The following is a 15,427-nucleotide window of genomic DNA, read 5'->3' as shown; positions in this document are numbered from 1 at the left end:
AACAAACAGTGTCCATGGCGTCTGCTCTCCTTCAGTCTGGACAGGCTGCCTCTTGCCGCTCTCCAAGGCCATCGCCAGCACGACCCAGGCACTTGCATTTCATGTTCTGGGTACTGTCAGATGTACTTCGGGTTGATTGCTCTTGGCGTTCGCCTGGATTGCTGTGGCGTTCCATACCGTCCACGTTCCGGGAGGCAGACAGATATTCTGCCACCAGTGGAGTCTGGTCCCACTGAAGATCTGTGAGGAGCACGAGAACTGGGTTATTTCATGTACTAAAACTGTGGACTCAGAGGTTTCTAAATGATGCCCAAATTAGAACCGATGCCAGGAAGGCATGGTGGAGCAGATTCCCCGTGGTCAGAGGCTGGAGATCTGTTGCCTAGAGCTGTCTCTTAAATCAGCACCCTCATTTGGTAGAGAATGATGGCATTCCTAGAGACAGGATTCCTACGTTGAAACCGTCTTAAAATAGCACGAATCAGGGGCTGTGCTGGGGCTCAGGCCTCGCACGTGTGAGGCACTGGGTTCGATCCTCAGCACCACATAAAAATAAACAAAGATCTAAAAATAAAGAGAACTTTTTTTTTTTTTTTTTAACGTGGTGCTGAGGATCGAACCCAGTGCCTCACACGTGCGAGACGAGCACTCTACCACTGAGCCACGATCCCAGCCCAAGAGAATGCTTTTTAAAAGACAAGCACAGATAAGTAAAACTGGAAGGCTGTTTTCGTTTTTTATAAAAGTAGTGTACTTTGAAATAATTTTCTGGCACCAACACTAAGAATTGTCAAAAAATCAGGTAGGAACGCTAGAATGTGCCTCCTGTTTTTTAACCTGCGCCTGCAGTGCTCACAGCCAGAAGTGCTTTCACTCCTGAAAGAGGGCTGTCTGAGACAGCGAGCTTTCTGTGGCAGCTCAGCCTGCAGGTCGCCCTGGTGTGCTCTGCGGGGAGTGCCTCCAGCTCCGGCAGTCTGGTGACGGAGCCCGGGGGTGTCCGTGCTGCCTTGTTCCCAGAGGTGAGGTGCGGCTCGGGAGGATTTGGGAAGGCTTTGTGTGATGTTGCCAGTGCTGGTCCCCCATCAAGCATGGAAGCCACTGGGCTGCTGGTCCTGGGATCGGTCTGGGCTCTGGGGACCTGCAGAGTCAGCCTGGTTCCCTTGTCTGGTGAACTCGTCTTAGGGTGTCACAGATGATTGGCTTTACAGATTGCCCATCATAACTTCCCCAAACTTGTTCCAGTGTTCAGAGGGTATGTGTTGTGTCTGCAACTGTGGGCGCCTACACAAGGTCACCTCCGGAGCTTGCCCTCCCCCTCAGAGCAGCACCCTGGGAGAACAAGTGCTCAGGAGCTGTTACGATTATGTTATATCCTGTTGTGGTGATCTAAGGAGGATAGCTTGGGAGGTAGAAATACAAGCTCTTTAAGCTGAGTGTGATGGCCCAAGCCTGTGATCCCAGAGCCTCAGGAGGCTGAGGCAGGAGGATTGCAAGTTTGAGGCCAGCCTCAGCAACTTAGTAAGTACCTGTCTCAAAAAACAAAAAGGGCTGGAGATGCAGCTCAGTGGTCGAGGGCTCTTGGGTTCGATCCCCAGGATGAACAAATGAAACTTGAAAGCACTCCAAAGAGAGTTCATCTGTAAATGAACACAGCTCTGCCGTGTGTGCCAGCAGTGTTGGGATGACAAACTCGGAGTGCTGCTTTAATCGAGCAGAAGACTTGCCCATGAGGAACAGGCGTCGGGGGGCATGAGAGGCACAGGCACAACCTCTTGTGCCCTCTCCTTCCTACGCGTGGAGATTCACAGGTGCATCGGTGCCGGCCACGGCTCTGCTCCAGAGGCCTCCCCGTGGGACCCACCAGGCAGCCTCCTCAACACCCGTGTCCCCGACAACCGAAACCGATGGTGGGAATCAGGTGTCCATCGCAGAACATGGAATGCGCCTGTTCCTTGTCCGGGTGACTCGCTGAAGGCAGTTAGCTGTTACCTGTGGGCGAACGTTTCCTCAGAGAACGGGCTGTGTAGTTGTGAGTTGCTGCCAGCCCCGTACGTGTTAGCTGCCGGCCATGCAGGGGTCAGCCAAGCCAGGTGGCCTGTGCTTGCAGTGCCCGCAGGAACCTGGTTCCTTGAGTACGAGCTGACAGGAAGACCACGGATCTGGAGAGGCCTCTGGGGAGGCACAGTTGGCGGGGGACCGGGGGCAACTGGGAGCAAGCCAAGTGCAGGCCAGGAGAAGGAGTCCGCCTGTTGTCCTCGGGACGAGGCTGCCACGGGTGTGGGCCAGGGCTAGTGCTGTCCAGTCTCCACCCTGGCAAGGCCAGAGAGCAGCATGTTGGGCACTGGGATTCTGCTCCAGCATGGGGACGGCTCGCTAGTGTCCCTGAGCCCGGCAGAACCAAGCCCTCAGCGCAGCTGGTAGGGGGTCCGACCAACAGCCCACAAAGAGAATCCTGCAGCCGGCCAGCAGGAGGCGTGGGTGTGGGTGCTGCCCGGGGAGCCTCCAGCAAGCCTGAGACCCTGGCCGCCTCTGTAGCCCAAGAGGGGCCTTGAGGCGGGTGACCGAGCAGAGGCCCAGCTCCTGCCCAGAGAGACTGAGCTGAGGACTGTCGAGCCACAAAGCTTGGGTGACTCCTGCTGCAGTGCACAACGCCCCACCTACCCTGCCTCACGGCCACTCTCCAGGAAATAAAAGGGTTGATGCTTGTCTGAAATCTCTGCTGTAAGGGACCTAGGTGGAGGGCAGCGGGTGCCAATAGGCGGCCGACCACAGTGGACCTGCAATGGACACCACTCCAGGACAGGCTTACTGGACCTGGTGTACACAGACGGCAGGAGGGGAGGAAGAGGATCCGTGGACTGGATGAGCCCCCATCTGTGTTTGGTCTTGAGACCAGAGGTGGAGACAGGGCCTGTGCATGCTGAGCACTCCACGAGGCTGCACCCTGTACCCCTGTCCGACCCGCGCTAGAGGGAGAGGAAGAGGACTTCGGCAAGAGTCCAGAGTTCGGTGGTGTGTTTGGTGGGGGGGTTCTCCGGCAGGGTGTTTGTTTGTCTAGGGTTTTGTCCGTCTGTTTTGGGGGCTGACCCTGGTGCTTTACCACAGAGCCACGCTCCAGCCCGCTTCGCGTATCTGAGAGCCCCTCCACCTCGTCCTGGCAGGTGGCTGGTTCTGCAGGTGCACTCCACTGGGTCCAGCCGAGTCAGTCCTGGCCTCCTCCACTGGAGGAGCTTGTGAGAGAACCTAGCGAACGCCCCGCGAGCAGTTGGGTAGAGGTGCCTGGAGCTTGAGAAGGCCGGATGGAACCCAGCTCCAAGGGGGATGTTACTGGTCACGTAATGGCAAGTCTGGCAGCCAAGATGGTTTCCTGGGCTCTCCTGTTCTGCAGTAGCTCTGTGCTCTGTGGCTGGCTTGGCCCACAGTCGCAAGAGGGCTCCTGGGACCACCTCAGGAAGACACCCTTCTCCATGGCTAGTGCCACTGGGCACTGCCATCCCCTTCCTCGCTCTTGGAGCCCAGAGCAGCTCCCAGAAATACTCAGGCTCCCTGCAATTTAGGTCTGCCCATCAGGGGCCCAGCCCAGCAGCATCCATGGCCCAGTTGGGAAGGTGAACAGTGAGTCGCTGCAGAGGTGCCGGAAGTCCTTGGATTTGGAAGCCTTGTAAATGAATGTGACTGATGATAAGAGCAGGGGTGAGGCGAGCCCGGCTGTGCTGGAAGCTCTCCAAGGTGCAGGGGTGAGGCAAGCCCAGCTGTGCTGGAAGCTCTCCAAGGTGCAGGGGTGAGGCGAGCCCGGCTGTGCTGGAAGCTCTCCAAGGTGCAGGGGTGAGGTGAGCCCGACTCTGCTGGAAGCTCTCCAGGGTGCAGGGGTGAGGAGAGCCCGGCTGTGCTGCAAGCTCTCCATGGTGCAGGGGTGAGGCGAGCCCGGCTCTGCTGGAAGCTCTCGAGGGTGCAGGGGTGAGGTGAGCCTGGCTGTGCTGGAAGCTCTCCAGGGTGCAGGGGTGAGGCGAGCCCGGCTGTGCTGGAAGCTCTCCAGGGTGCAGGGGTGAGGAGAGCCCGGCTGTGCTGGAAGCTCTCCAAGGTGCAGGGGTGAGGAGAGCCTGGCTCTGCTGGAAGCTCTCCAAGGTGCAGGGGTGAGGCGAGCCCTGCTGTGCTGGAAGCTCTCCAAGGTGCAGGGGTGAGGCGAGCCTGGCTGTCCTGGAAGCCTTCCAAGTTGCAGGAGTGAGAAGGGGCAGGCTACAAGGAAGGAAGGCGGAGCTGCACTTCAGCCGGCCTTGTCCTGGGCTGCTCTGCTCAGCATGCACCTGAGGGGGACAGGAGTGTCCCTTGAATCTGGGGCTGGCCATCTGCACTGCAGAGTGGGGCGAGTCCTGGACTGGGTGGGCAAGTGGAAAGGCAGTGGCACCCCCAGCACGACACGTCATTTGTGACAGGTGACACAGTAGCACAGGAGATGACTTTGTTCCAAGTCCCTTGAGGCAGAGCCCAGGGAACCCAGGAGTTCGAGACCAGCCTGGCCAGCCCAGTGAGACCCCTTCAGAAAGGAGAAAAAGGTCAGACTTGTTAAGGACAAGATAACTAGTTAAGGTTAAGATAACTAGTCATCTGTAAGGGAAAAATGAGCTTGAACCCACCTCTTTACATGCTATAGAGTCAATTCTAAAAAAATCTTAGCTACTATTCCAGCAGAGGATTAATATCCAGAATATGTAAAGAAGTCAAAAAACTTAAGATCAGGAAAAACAAATAACCCAATCAATAAATGGGCAAATGAACTAAACAGACATTTCTCAAAAGGAGAAATACAGATGGCCTGGCATGGCGGCACACACCTGTAATTCCAGCAGCTAGGGAGGCTGAGGCAGGAGGATTGCAACTTTGAGACCAGCCTCAGCAACTTAGCGAAACCCTGCCTCAAAATGAAGAATAAAAAAAGAGCTTGGGTGAAGCACCCCTGGGCAGGGCAGAGGAGGAGGTCACGGGATGGAATTGACCAGATGGCGTTACATGCAGGTATGGACTATGTCACGTGGGAATCTGACACATATATTATAATGAACCGATAACGTGCCTGTTAAGGAGCCGAGGATGTGGCTCAGTGGTGGCGTATTTCTGGGTTCATCCCCAGCACCACACACAAAATTCTAAAAAACAAAAAGAAGAAATAGAAGGAGGGGTTGTGGTGGGTGGGGCCCGGGCGGGGCCTCCCCACAGTGGAGGCCTGTGTTGGTCCCAGCGCAGGAGGAGCAGCCCACACCTGCAGCCCTGGTGGCTCTGTTCCGAGGCACGTCTCCCGACCAGGGACCTCGGCCTGGCGTGGTGCCCGTCCCTGGTGCCGGGTGCACGTGCGTGTCTTGCCAACAGCTGCCTTTGATCAGGAGCTAGGTCGCCACGCATGGGCTGCCTTCCCAGAACAGGCTCAGAAGGTGAGGATGCTTTCTGCTTGCTTAGCTCTGCCTCATGCTGGAAGCGAGATCCCCGTGATGGTGTCCCACAGCTCTCTGCACCCCTGTGGCCCAGAGCTCCCACCTATCTCCACACCGCTGGCACGGTGGTGGCCTTCTTGGTCCCCACAGCAGGTGTCCAGCCGGCTCTGCAACACACAGGCCTCACTCCCTCAGCCTGCGCCCGGGTGTCCTGCTCCTGTGCAGGAGTGGCAGTGAGCTGGCTGCCACCGCCACTAGAAACCATGTCACACCACAGCCACCCTGGTAAGGCGCTGGTGCTGGCCATCCAGAAATGCCAAAGGGAGTTGAATCTGAGGGCTCTTGACCACTGAGCCACACACCTGCCCTTTTTTATTTTATTTTGAGACGGTTTCATTGGGTTGCTGATGGTCTCGCTAAGTTGCTGGCTTCAAACCTGCAACCCTCCTGACTCAGCTTCCCAAGCCATTGGATTACAGGCGTGGGCCACCCCACCCAGCAAAGTGTTGTAAATCACATCTGAGCCTCAGCAAAGGTAAAACCGACAGCATTTCTGTGTGATGTGCGACTTCTTTGAAAGTTTCATTTGTCTATCTGCTGAGCCTCACGCCTGCTGGACACACACTCTGCACCGAGCTACACCTGCCTGTGGCGTGTGGCCTTCAACATTGGTCACTCCCTGCTCAGTTTTGTGGCCCACTAACGAGACCCTCCTCCGCAGGCGCCAAGCGCCATGAAGCCCTTCTGAATGCCAGCAAGTGTCCACGTTCCAGCGTGGTACAGAGCTGGCTGAGGATGACGGCCAGGGAGGGGGCTGTGTCTGACACCTGGGGGTGGCCGGGGCCCTTGCTAGTGCCACCAGCAGGAAGAAGGAAAGGGAGGGCCTGAGCCTCCCTGAGTCAGGCGGAAAGACGACTTGACCCAGTATTGTCTTTGGTTCACCTGGATTAGCATTTGCTCCTTGGACTTGGTTTACAGCACTCAGCTTTAACAACAGCCTTCCCACGCCTAGGGTCTCCGGAGCGCTCAGCTGGTGCCACTGTGGGACATCACAGTACTTCCGAGCCCTCAGCTTGGGGCTGATGTTCCCACCACCTGCCCTCCTGGTTCCAGGAGAAGCTGGATGCAGTTCTGTCTCTGCAGCGCACAGACACTCTGTTTGGACTTCATGAAATGCACACGCCCGCAAGAAAGAACTCTGGAGACTGGGGGAAGGCAGAGCACTTTAACTGGTTTGCTGCACGCAGGTTGGTGCAGGTGAGGCCCCCCATTTGTCTGCAGAGGGCAGAGGCCAGGCCTGGAGAGCAGGTGCTCTTGACTCTAGTCCCAGGTGTGCCTGGATCTAAGTTGGCTGTTGGTGAAAGTGGACATGCACCTGTCTGCAGGTTTGCTGGCAAGATTGATGGCCTGAGGTGTGCAGCCCACAATGGCCACTCTGAGCCCGTGTGCGCCTGCTGCCCATCGAGGCCACCCTGGAGCAACGCAGGAGGAAGTGCAGCCTGCTGGGCATCTGAGTCCCTCCTGCCTGTCTATCCCCGCTGCCAGTCAGCTGAACCAGAGCATGCACGCATCAGGCACTCTGGACACAACTCAGGGCAGACCAGGTCTGGCGTCTGCCTGAGCTGGGCCTCCATCCGTTCACCCTTCCCGTCCCTTGATGCGGAAACCACTCCTTGATGCGGGAGGAAGAGGAGGCATCTGAGAAACCACACGAGACATGAAACAAAGTAACATGTTCACAGGAAAAATGGACGAGGCCCCGGGTTCAATCCCTGGCATTGGAAATAAAAATAAGGAAAAATGGTTAAAATAGTCAATTTTGTGTTATTTATATTTCACACTGAAAATTTATTTTAAAAAGGACAGAACGACCTTCCTCTGCCTCCCTAGTGTATTCAGCTGGGACGGTGGTGCACGTCCGTCATCCCAGCGACTCGGGAGACCGAGGTAGGAGGATTTCAAGTTCTGCAGTTCAGTGAGACCCTGTCTCAAAAGAAAAATTTAAAAGGACTGGGGATGTAGCTCAGTGGCAGAGTGCTTGCCTAGCACGCCAAGGCCCGGGGTCAGTCCCTGGTGCCTGGGGCTGGATTTAAATTCAGAGGAAGTGGGGAATTGAAGGAGCACTGGAGGGGTTACATTTCAACCGTCAGCTGGTGCTACCAGAGTTGCCCAGCATCTCTCCTATAACACGGAAAAGCCAACAAGTTTGCTTAAAGCAAGACCCTTAACATCATAAGACCATTTCAGGGGGGAGGAGGTGGAAGGAGGCAGGGGAGGAGGGAGGCGAAGGAGGGAGATGGGAGGAGGGGGGGAGGGAGACAGAGGAAGGAGATGGGGGAGGCAGGTGGAGGAGAGAGAGATGGGGGAGGCAGGTGGAGAAGGGCGTTTCGGGGGAGGCAGGTGGAGGAGAGAGAGATGGGGGAGGCAGGTGGAGGTGTGCAACCCACACTGGCCTCTGTGCAGCAGGTGCTCTGGAGGTCCAGAGATCAGGAGCTTGCCCCATCAGGACAGTGTTTGGGGGAGCTGCGGGAGCTGCCTGGGGTACTCCTGCCAAGGAGCAGGCAAGTCCCTTGCCAGGAAGCCTCAGTGGGCTCTGGAAGCAGCTGCAGTCCATCTGCACTGACCCAGGAAGCCTGCTGTGCATGGGGTGACGGGGAGAGCAGCCCTGCCCCTCCTCTGAGGTGTCAAAGGCTGTGTGCACAGGCGGTGGTGGCCGCGCGCACAGGCGGTGGTGGCCGTGTGCACAGGCGGTGGTGGCGGTGCTGGGCTCGGCCTGTGCTGGCAGAGTGCAGGGCAAGGAGCAGCAGTACCGCGGTGAGCGGAGAGGACCCTGCCACGTGTGGTGGTGGCTGGCCGTACAGACACCAGGAGAGCTGGAGCAGACCCACCAGCAAGATGCTGAAGGCCAAAACTGGCTTCCTGGTGGCCGGAAAGAGGGCCCAGGAGGCGTCCTGAGTGTGGGCGCACCGCCTGGATCCTGGCTGGACTCTCCACGATCCCCGGGTACCCAAGACGTCTGGCCAGCCAGTTCTGGACGTCCGCCCGGCTGGAGTACAGCTGCAGGCAGCTCCAGCTCAGGCAGGAGCCTTTCTGCTGTGACGCCTCCTGCCCCCGCTCTCCAGCTCTGGGCCACCGTGGGGACGGGAGGGCAGGAGAAACAGTGGCAGACAGGGCCGAGATTTGGTGCCAACGTAGGACCACAGCTGATACAGCCTGCGCCCGCATGGTGTCTCTGCCAGGAGAGGGGAGAGGCTCCGGGCTCCGCCAACCCCGGGGGGCGGGGCAGACACAAAACAGTAAACCTGCCCAACCTGCTCTTCCTAAGCACTGCCCTCAGCTCGGAGACCCGCAGAGGGCTGCTGGGAGCTGTCTGGGGGCTTGATGGGGACCTCTGCCCGCCTGCCTGCTGGTGTTGCTGATCGGGCGTTCACAGCTCGAGGGAGAGGGGCTGGAGGAGAGAGAAGGGGCGCTTGTCTTAGAGGTGACCTCACAGGCCATCCCATCTGCTCCTGTGGGAATCAACCAGCTTTGTGTCTTTGGTGCCACATCCCTGCCAATCAGCCGGGACTCCTGCCCCTCCCCTGCCCCTTGAGTAGTCCCCTCCTGCCCGTCCACCTGCCAGTCAAGGCCTGCAGGTCAGTCTTGTCACCTCTGGATTTTCTGTTTGCCTGAGGCAGACAGGACTCTTAACTCACTTGCTCGGTGTCTCTGCACTGAGCTGGTGGCAGGCACAGCGCTGCACGTGTAGGAGTAGTAAGGTTTTTTAAGAATTCATTAAATTTTTTTTTTTTTTTTTTTTTTTTTTGCTGTGCTGGGGCTCGAACCCAGGGCTTTAGTGCTTGCAAGGCAAGCCCTCTACCAACTGAGCTATCTCCCCAGCAAAGATTTTATTTGTTTTAAATTTCAGTATAAATTCATAATTTATATTTTAATTTTAATAGAAATTTGAAATTTGAAAACCTAAGTTTTAAATATGTGAAAATATTTTTACATTCAAATCCATGTTAACTCATGTTTATTGAGATCATATCCAAATTTGGGTGATTTGAGTACAATCACAGTTGCTTGACCCTTTAGACTGTCACTGTTGATAAATGTCTTGGTCATAACAACATCAATAATCAATTTTTTAGGAAATAACCGTACAGTCATTCTTGAATTATAATGTTCATTTATCTCCTTACACCTAAACATGAGCAGTAAGAAATTCAGTGGTCGTTGGTATTTTGCTTACTTTCGTGTAAAAACCGTAACTTCCTGCATTTAAAAAATGTCATCATGAATATATTTTTCAAGGTGCGTGTGTAGTGAGTTCACCGATCATCTTGATGACTTTGAGGTGGTGGATTCAGAACTTGGTGCCACATTCACACTCTTGCCTTGGACATACATTTGAGAACTGGGCTTACTCCTCCCTCCACACACGTTGGAGGGGAGGCCAGGGGAGGCCAAGGGTCTCACCGGTCCAGTCTGAACTGTGTGTGTGTGTGTGTGTGTGTGTGTGTGTGTGTGTGTGTGTGAGAGGTATTTGGAGCAACCTGACAGAATGTGAGATTCTAAGTGAATCAATCACATAGCCTTGTTACATAAACAAAACAATTTAAAAACCAGGATTTGACATCACATTGGCAGTGGGATTATTCAATAAATGAGGTATATGATTCTAGAATTAATACTATATTGATTCTCCTCATTTTTAGGATTATATTTTAACATGTAACTTTATGGTTTTGGAGATGTGTAGAAAATGAAGTGGTAACAGCAAGGCAATTGGATCAGAGGGAAAGGGGGTACTCTGGAAATAAAGTCTCAGTGTTCTGTGATGCTAGGTTACCTTTCTTTTCCCAAAGAGCCAACATTCTTTATTAAGTAAAATAGAATACACCTATGTAAGGGTGGTTTTGGTTGTTGGTTGGTTGGTAATGAAGACTGAACCCAGGGGTGCTTAACCTCTGAACCACGACCCCGGCACTTTTTGTGTTTTATTTTGAGACAGGGTCTCCCTAAGTTGCTGAGGCTGGCCATGAGCTTGCAATCCTCCTGCCTCAGCCTTCTGAGTCGCTGAGGTTACAGGTGTGGCCACCACACGCAGCATACATAAGGCCTTTTTTTTCTTTCTTTCTTTTTTTTTTTTTTTTAATTTAAAGAGAGACGTTCTTTGTTTTTGGAGACTGTTTGGAAAAGACCAGTGAACATTAGGGTCACAGGAACTGCACTACCCTGGAGCTATGGTCAGCTGTCAGGTATCTCCATTTGCAGGACCAGGAGCAGACCCCAGGCTGGGCATGCAGCTCCAAAAGCCCCGGATGCCATCGGCACTTTCCAAAAACAAACAGAACAGCGCGAACCCTCCCTCCGTGCAGCAGGGACTGGAGCATGGGCTGTGGGTCGTAGCCAAGGGGCCACACTGGGACAGGGAGCTGAGAGGGCGAGGCAAGGGCAGGGCTGTGTGGGAACTCCTGGCTCTTCTCTCTCATTTTTTCTGTGAACCTAAAACTACTCTAAAGGCAGTCTATGAAGAGGATTCCAGAAGTGACACTGCAGGTCAGCTGGCCACCAGGACTGCACGGTTCACGTGGTTGTCTGCGGAGCCTGGTTTTACACTCTTCCCCACCCACAGGCCGCAGCCGGCCTTCATCCAGCCATACCAGCAGAGGGAAAGATGTCAGCTTGTGATCTAACTCGCAGGCTTCCTGCTGTAAGTTAGAACAACTCTTTTTTTTTTTTTTTTTTCCCTTTTAATACGTTTGAGACTTTGAGTTGCTTCAGGGTGAACTGCGTTTTGGTTTTGCTTTGGTTTTGCACATTTTCTATGGGGTCTGCACACATTTTTATTCCTAATTGACAATCATGATAATTATACTTAGTTTTGGAGTATGTGAATTTTTTTTTTTTTTTTTTTTTTTTTTTTTGGTGCTGGGGATCAAACCCAGGGCCTTGTGCTTATAAGGCAAGCACTCTACTGACTGAGCTATCTCCCCAGCCCCAGGAGTACGTGATATTTTGACACACGTGTGGGAAAGACCAGGTGAAGCACATACTTTCATAGTTAGAGAAACATGCATGGGGCTGGGAACAAGCGTTGAAATTCTGTCAAACCAAGGGGTCAAATAGAGTTGATGTAGACTTCAGGGTCAACCTTGCATCTCCGGGTGGAGGCGAAATCCGAACAGAGAGGTGACAGGTGTGCCCCAGGAGTGCGAGTCCACATGCCCCATGCTCCTCCGTGCCCGGGCGGACGGATGAGGAAGTGTGGTTGCATGCTCACAACACGGCTCTCTTCAGCCCGAAGACAGGTGAAAACTCTGTTCGTGGCTACAACAGACAAAGCAGCTGGAGGAGTCGCAGGAATATGGCGTGGTTCCACCTCCGTGTGGACCTGAAAGTCGAACTCTCGGATGTAGAGAACTGAATGGTGGTTGACCGTGGCCGGGATGGGCAGGAGCCAGGGCTTGGGAGATGCTGGTCACAGGGCACAAGGTTCTAGCTAGCCAGGAGGAAGGAGTTTCTGAATACTATTGCTCAGCATTGTGACAATGATGTATCATGTTTTTCCAAACAGCCAAGAGAGTTTCAAATGTCTAGCCACAAAAGTAAGGGAGCCTATTGATGTTAATCAGCTTGATTCAGCCAGTTCACACTGCTCACATCTATCAGAACATCACACTGCGCCCGTGAACACACACCATCAAAACCTGTCAATTAAAAACAGCATCAGCTGGGTGTGCGATGCCAGTACCCAGGAGGCTGAGAAGGGCAGATGGGTTGATCCCAGGAGTTTGAAACCAGCCTGGGCAACACAGCAAGAACCCAGCTCAAATAACTTTAACTAAAAAAACCAAAGAGTGACATGGTATGGATAATCTTTCCTTGTAACTCTGTCTAACCCCAGGCTGTCAATAAAAAATGCTGCACCTCAACGTCGTAAAAAGTTGAGAGTCAGATTCAGTCTCATCTCACTTATGCTGCTTTTGGTTTTAGAGACAGGGTCTTGTGGGACTGCCCAGGCTGGCCTTGAACTTGTGGGCATACGCCACTGCACACAGTCATGACAAAGTATCACCAGCTGGGTGGCTTTTATCAGTATTCACTGTCTCAGAATTCTGGAGGCTGGTACTCAGGGCTGTGTCCCTCTGGATCCCACAGGGGGTCCCTCCATTCACTGGCCGTTGTCGGCTGCCCTTGGCTTGCAGCGGGGTGACTTGCAGCTCTGCCTTTGTCAGCCTGAGGAATCTCCCCACGTTTCTGTCTTCACACAGCTGTCTTCTTACAAGGACACTAATGTGACTTCATCTTAAGTTAACCAATGACGCCTGCAGTGGCCCAAGGATGGTCACATTCAGAGGCGCTGGGGGTCAGAACTTCAACATACATATCTGAGGGATACAAATATGTATGTCAATCCATAACATTTCTTTGGGGAAGTGAGAAAAAGAATGTAAAAGCACTGGGCACCATGGTGCACGCCTGTAATCCTGGCGGCTAAGGAGGCTGACGCGGGAGTATGCCAAGTTTGAGACCAGCCTCGGCTACTTAGTGAGACTTGTTCTCAAAACAAAAAATGAGAAGGACCGGGGATGTCGCTCAGCGGTAGAGTGCTTGTCTAGTGTGCGTGAGGGTCTGGGTTTGATCCCCAGCTTTGCAAAAACAAAAGAAGGGCAGGGGATGCAGCTCAGTGGTGGAGCCCCTGGGTTTAACTTCCAGGACCCAGCGGAGGCGGGGGATACTGAAAGCTAGTGATGCTGAGCCCTCCCACAAACTGCGCCGGCCTCCTGCAGCAGCACCGAGGGGCGAGCCCGCAGCCACGGACACCAGGCAGAGTGGGTCCACACCATTGCTGGGGTGTACCACGCTGAGTCCTCTGCCAGGCATCACCCTGCCACCCTGCCTGTCACACACAGAGAGCTTGAGTTATGGGCAAAGAAATGCACTGGGCAGGATCACATGACCCAGGGTCAGTCTGCAAGCTAGGGAGCAGCTTTGGGCTTCCAGCGCCCGAGGGTCAGCTCCTGCTGTCCACTTGGGCTTCCACTTTGCTGCCCTCTGAGGTGGCAGGCACCCTGGAGGTCTGCCCTTGAAGTAATCCTGTTGGGTTTCCTCAGAAGAGCTCCCTTCTGAATTCATACCTGTCAGCCACTACGCCTCCTGAACCTGTTCACTGAGGTCAGATTTTGTCCCAGGTCAGCCACACCTCCACCACGTGCCCTTGTCCTGAGGTCAGGATCTGGACTTTAGCTCCAGTGGCTGTGTTGAGTGCTATCAGGAACCCACCTCTAAGCAGTGTGGTCTTCCCCATGCACCCGGGCATTCTTGCCTTTGCAGAGGCCCATGCGCTCTGACCAGTGTGTAGGTAGGGTGTGCCTGCCCCTGGGAGTGCTGAGGACAGGTCAGGGCCCCCTTCCGCTGCACGCATTCTCTGCTGCACTCCCACTACTTTCTAAAAAACCAGGGACATTTCCGGTATCCTGTGCTCCTAAGGAATGCCGGCTTTGTATGTTCATATGGCTAGCTGGCTGGGATTTTTTTTTAAGCCTGACGTTTTCGTTGGGGATAACTGTGTTCAGATTACTTCCCCAACTAAGTTTTAGAAATGTGAACAACACGGAGCGCTTTGTGTTGTTAATCAGCTATACTGGTTTACTTTCCTTGCAGTCCAGGTGCCAGCTGAGAAGGCAGGGCAGACTCCAGGTTGGGGAAGGCAGGAGTCTGAGGCCAGGCCCTCATTCCCTGGCCCTCTGCAGCAGGTGTTTTCTGAAAAGTGGGAAAGAGAAAGAGGAAACTTGGACTTGGGCTGAGATGGCCACTTTCTCTCCCTCTGGGAGGGCTGAAGGAGGCAGGATGCACCATGCGGTCTCTTGGTCTCTTCGTAAAATCTACCTCAGCAGGAACTGCCTCCTCACAGATCAGAGGAGTCAACTTCACTTCAAGTCCTGGATTCTAGGATTTCTGCACCCCTGAGAGCCTAGCCTAAGTTGTAACCACAGGGGAGGACTCTGCAGCCCCCTGGGTCTGAGGGACTGGATTTCAGAGGACTTTACTTCCCCCTTGACGGGAAGTTCAAGCCAAGACTTAATCCCTAAGCCCACACTGCCTTCCTATTACTGCCCCTTCCCTCTTCCACCCCTTGTATCTCAGTAATCAAGCAATGCAAAAATTATTTTAATGCAAAGTTTTAAAATATCAGATGGCAGATTACAGGTCAGCTGCTAATTACCTGTTTTTGTAAGTGAAGCTTCCAGGGCTGGGATTAGGGTAGCAAGAGATGGTAAAGTGAATGGGGTTGGATCCTATTTCGAACTTTTGTTCATTATGGACATTTTTTGCATTTCTTTTGATTTCTTAAAATATTGCACTAAAATATTTACCTTGATTATTGAAGTTTTTGCGTGCTTTTGGTTTGTGAGCCAACTGAGGAGAGTCCTCTTTCACCTGTACTTCATTCGTCCAGTGAAAATACCGAGGAGTCCACAGAACTCTGCACTGCCCCCACTCCGTCCGCTCCCACGACAGGGCCAGAAGGTCCCCGGCGGTGCTGGGGCAGAAGCCCGCAAAGTCTCCAGGGCGCCTCCTCTCTGAGCGCGTGGGACCTACCGATGGTTTTCACGCGGCTCAGTGACCCTCGGCCAGGTCATCCCAGTTTCGCTCCGTCAGCCTCTCCTCCACGCCGCCCAAGCCGCGTCCTACCCGCGGCTTCTGCGCCTCTGTCAGGGCTCTGCACCACTCAGGGTGAACCGCCTGCTCACGCCTCGGTTCCCCGCCACGTCCCCTGTGCCGCTCCGCCAGACCCCAACCCAGGGCAGCGTGCGCCTCGCCTGTGCGCTCCCCAGGTCGCTGGCCTAAAAACGTGCCCGCGCCGCCCCAGGGCCACACGCGAAGGACGCGGGGGCGCGACGGGGCTCCTTGTAGTGCGCAGGCGCAGGCGCCCAGTCCAGCGGCCGGTGTGCGGCGCTGGCTGCCTAGCGGGGGCGCTCGGGGTGGCGCGGGCCGGGGCCGCCCGGGGG

Source organism: Sciurus carolinensis, chromosome 12 (genome assembly GCF_902686445.1).
Source record: "Sciurus carolinensis chromosome 12, mSciCar1.2, whole genome shotgun sequence".
Taxonomy (NCBI): domain Eukaryota; kingdom Metazoa; phylum Chordata; class Mammalia; order Rodentia; family Sciuridae; genus Sciurus; species Sciurus carolinensis.
This window is presented reverse-complemented; position numbering follows the sequence as displayed.